At 73.7% G+C, this 4263-nt stretch overlaps 1 protein-coding gene across 1 annotated transcript in view; it reads right to left on the reverse strand.

Annotated features, from left to right (window-relative positions):
* Positions 1 to 4263, reverse strand: part of LOC119846933 — a 323834-nt gene that overhangs the window by 124925 nt on the left and 194646 nt on the right. The gene's annotated exons all lie outside the window — the stretch shown is intronic.

Genomic DNA, 4263 nt, shown 5'->3' on the forward strand with positions numbered 1-4263 from the left:
CCAGAAGGACGGTCTGGGGTCTCTGTGGGATCCAGCTGTGGGTCAAGATGGGGGTGGGGGTCCGGCTGGAGGCAGGAGCAGGGGGTTAGGGGGTTTCTGTGGGGTCTGGCTGTGGGGGTGGGAGGGGGGTTGAGGCGTCGGGCGGGGGGCAGGAAGGGGCTTCAGGGTCTCTGTGGGATCCAGCTGTGGGGCAGGAGCGGGGTGTTCGGGGTACGACACCGGCTGTGGAGGCAGGAGAGGAGGTTCAGGGTCTCTGTGGGGTCTGGCTGTGAGGAACAGGAGCGGGGTGTTCGGGGTCTCTGTGGGGTGGGAGGGGGGTTGGGGGTCCAGGTGGGGGGCAGGAGCAGAGGTTCAGGGTCTCTGTGGGGTCCGGCTGTGGGGCGGGAGGGGGGTTGGGGCAGGAGGGGGGTTCAAGGTCCATGTGGGGTCTGGCTGTGGGGCAAGACGGGGGGTGGGGGTCCGGCTGTGAGGCAGGAGCGGGCAGTTAGGGGTCTCTGTGGGGTCCGACTGTGGGGCAGGAGGGGGGTTGAGGGTCCGGGTGGGGGGCAGGAGGGGATTTCGGGTCTCTGTGGGACCCAGCTGTGGGGCCAGGAGCGGGGATTCGGGGTCCAGGTGGGGGGCAGGAGCGGGGTTTTGGGATCCAGCTGTGAGGGCAGGAGGGGGGTTCGTGGGTCTCTGTGGGGTGGAGGGGGGTTGGGGGTCTGGGTGGGGGGCAGAGCGGAGGTTCAGGGTCTCTGTGAGATCCGGCTGTGGGGCAGGAGGGGGATTGGGGGGCGGGAGGGGGTTCAGGGTCCCTGTGGGTCCGGCTGTGGGGCAGGAGGCGAGTTGGGGTCAGGGTGGGGGCAGGAGCGGAGGTTCAAGGGTCTCTGTGAGGTCCGACTGTGGGGCGGGAGGGGATTGGGGCAGGAGGGGGGTTCGGGGTCCCTGTGGGGTCCGGCTGTGGGCAGAGGCGAGTTGGGGGTTGGGGTGGGGGCAGAGCGGGGGTTCAGGGTCTCTGTGGGGTCCGGCTGTGGGCAGAGGGGTGTTGGGGGAAGGAGCGGGGTTCAGGGTCTCTGTGGGGTCCGGCTGTGGGGCGGAGGGGGGTTGGGCAGGAGGGGGGTTCAGGTCTCTGTGGGGTCCGGCTGTGGGGCAGGAGGGGTGTTGGGGGCAGGAGCGGGGTTCAGGTCTCTGTGGGGTCCGGCTGTGGGGCGGGAGGGGTGTTGGGGGCAGGAGCGGGGGTTCAGGGTCTCTGTGGGGTCCGGCTGTGGGCGGAGGGGTGTGGGGCGGAGGAGGGGGTGTCAGGGTCCTCTGTGGGTCCGGCTGTGGGCGGGAGGGGGTGTTGGGGCAGGAGGGGGGTTTCAGGGTCTCTGTGGGGTCCGGCTGTGGGGCGGGTGGGGGGTTGGGGCAGGAGCGGGGGTTCAGGGTCTCTGTGGGTCCGGCTGTGGGGCGGAGGAGCTTGGGGTCGGTTGGGGGCAGGAGGGGGGTTCGGTCTCTGTGGGTCCGGCTGTGGGGCGGGAGAGGTGTTGGGGGCAGGAGCGGGGGTTCAGGGTCTCTGTGGGGTCCGGCTGTGGGGCGGGAGGGGTTGGGGCAGGAGCGGGGGTTCAGGGTCTCTGTGGGGTCCGGCTGTGGGGCGGGAGGGGGGTTGGGGCAGGAGCGGGGGTTCAGGGTCTCTGTGGGTCCGGCTGTGGGGCGGAGGGGTTGGGGCAGGAGCGGGGTTCAGGGTCTCTGTGGGCCGGCTGTGGGGCGGGAGGGAGCTTGGGGCAGGAGGCGGGGGTTCAGGGTCTCTGTGGGGTCCGGCTGTGGGGCGGGAGGGGGTTGGGGCAGGAGGGGGGTTCAGGGTCTCTGTGGGGTCGGTGTGGGGCGGGAGGTGTTGGGGGGCAGGAGCGGGGGTTCAGGGTCTCTTGTGGGTCCGGCTGTGGGGCGGGAGGGGCTTGGGGCAGGAGGGGGTTCAGGGTCTCTGTGGGGTCCGGCTGTGGGGCGGGAGGGGGGTTTGGGGCAGGAGGGGGGTTCAGGGTCTCTGTGGGGTCCGGCTGTGGGGGGGAGGGGGGTTGGGGGGCAGGAGGCGGGGGTTCAGGGTCTCTGTGGGGTCCGGCTGTGGGGCGGGAGGGGGGCTGGGGCAGGAGGGGGGTTCAGGGTCTCTGTGGGGTCCGGCTGGGGGCGGGGAGGGGGGCTGGGGCAGGAGGGGGGTTCAGGGTCTCTGTGGGGTCCGGCTGTGGGGCGGGAGGGGTGTTTGGGGGCAGGAGGGGGGTTCAGGGTCTCTGTGGGGTCCGGCTGTGGGGCGGGAGGGAGCTGTGGGGAGGGGGGTTCAGGGTCTCTGTGGGGTCCGCTGTGGGGCGGGAGGGGGTTGGGGCAGGGGGGGGTTCAGGGTCTCTGTGGGGTAGGCTGTGGGGCGGGAGGGGTGTGGGGGGGCAGGAGCAGGGGGGTTCAGGGTCTCTGTGGGGTCCGGCTGTGGGGGGGAGGGGGGTTGGGGGCAGGGCGGGGGTTCAGGGTCTGTGGGGTCGGCTGTGGGGCGGGAGTGGGGTTTGGGGCAGGAGCGGGGTTCAGGGTCTCTGTGGGTCCGGCTGTGGGGGGGGAGGGGGTGGGGGGGCAGGAGCGGGGGTTCAGGGTCTCTGTGGGGTCCGGCTGTGGGGCGGGAGGGGGGGTTGGGGGCAGGAGCGGGGGTTCAGGGTCTCTGTGGGGTCCGGCTGTGGGGCGGGAGGGGGGTTGGGGGCAGGAGCGGGGGTTCAGGGTCTCTGTGGGGTACGGCTGTGGGGGGGAGGGTGTTGGGGGGCAGGAGCGGGGGTTCAGGGTCTGTGTGGGGTCCGGCTGTGGGGGGGGGAGGGGGGGTTGGGGGCAGGAGCGGGGGTTCGGGTCTCTGTGGGGTCCGGCTGTGGGGCGGGAGGGGGGTTGGGGGCAGGAGCGGGGGTTCAGGGTCTCTGTGGGGTCCGGCTGTGGGGCGGGAGGGGGGTTGGGGGGCAGGAGGGGGTTCAGGGTCTCTGTGGGGTCCGGCTGTGGGGCGGGAGGGGGGTTGGGGCAGGAGCGGGGGTTCAGGGTCTCTGTGGGGTCCGGCTGTGGGGCGGGAGGGGGGTTGGGGGCAGGAGCGGGGGTTCAGGGTCTCTGTGGGGTCCGGCGGTGGGGCGGGAGGGGGGTTGGGGGCAGGAGCGGGGGTTCAGGGTCTCTGTGGGGTCCGGCTGTGGGGCGGGGGTTCAGGGTCTCTGTGGGGTCCGGCTGTGGGGCGGGAGGGGGGTTGGGGCAGGAGGGGGGTTCAGGGTCTCTGTGGGGTCCGGCTGTGGGGCGGGAGGGGGGTTGGGGCAGGAGGGGGGTTCAGGGTCTCTGTGGGGTCCGGCTGTGGGGCGGGAGGGGGGTTGGGGGCGGGAGCGGGGGTTCAGGGTCTCTGTGGGGTCCGGCTGTGGGGCGGGAGGGGGGTTGGGGGCAGGAGGGGGGTTCAGGGTCTCTGTGGGGTCCGGCTGTGGGGCGGGAGGGGGGTTGGGGCAGGAGCGGGGTTCAGGGTCTCTGTGGGGTCCGGCTGTGGGGCGGGAGGGGGGTTGGGGGCAGGAGCGGGGGTTCAGGGTCTCTGTGGGGTCCGGCTGGGGGGCGGGGTGGGGGGGTGGGGCAGGAGGGGGTTCAGGGTCTCTGTGGGGTCCGGCTGTGGGGCGGGAGGGGGGGGGGGCAGGCGGGGGGTTCAGGGTCTCTGTGCGGTCCGGCTGTGGGGCGGGAGGGGGGTTGGGGCAGGAGGGGGGTTCAGGGTCTCTGTGGGGTCCGGCTGTGGGGCGGGAGGGGGGGTTGGGGCAGGAGGGGGGTTCAGGGTCTCTGTGGGGTCCGGCTGTGGGGCGGGAGGGTGGCTGGGGCAGGAGGGGGGTTCAGGGTCTCTGTGGGGTCCGGCTGTGGGGCGGGAGGGGGGGTTGGGGCAGGAGGGGGGTTCAGGGTCTCTGTGGGGTCCGGCTGTGGGGCGGGAGGGGTGTTGGGGGGCAGGAGCGGGGGTTCAGGGTCTCTGTGGGGTCCGGCTGTGGGGCGGGAGGGGGGTTGGGGCAGGAGGGGGGTTCAGGGTCTCTGTGGGGTCCGGCTGTGGGGCGGGAGGGGGGCTGGGGCAGGAGGGGGGTTCAGGGTCTCTGTGGGGTCCGGCTGTGGGGCGGGAGGCCCACCCAGGCTCTGTGTGTGGGGCTGGGTACCGATGGGGCGGGGGCGCTGTGCCGGGAGCTCCGGGGCTCTCAGCGCCGCTCGGCTCTGCCCCGGCCCCCGCACCCGGCGCCCTGCGCCGCCCCGCGGCTCGGTCCTCCCCGCTCACCCCGCCGGGGGCTGAACTTC

This window comes from Dermochelys coriacea, chromosome 23 (assembly GCF_009764565.3).
Source record: "Dermochelys coriacea isolate rDerCor1 chromosome 23, rDerCor1.pri.v4, whole genome shotgun sequence".
NCBI lineage: Eukaryota > Metazoa > Chordata > Testudines > Dermochelyidae > Dermochelys > Dermochelys coriacea.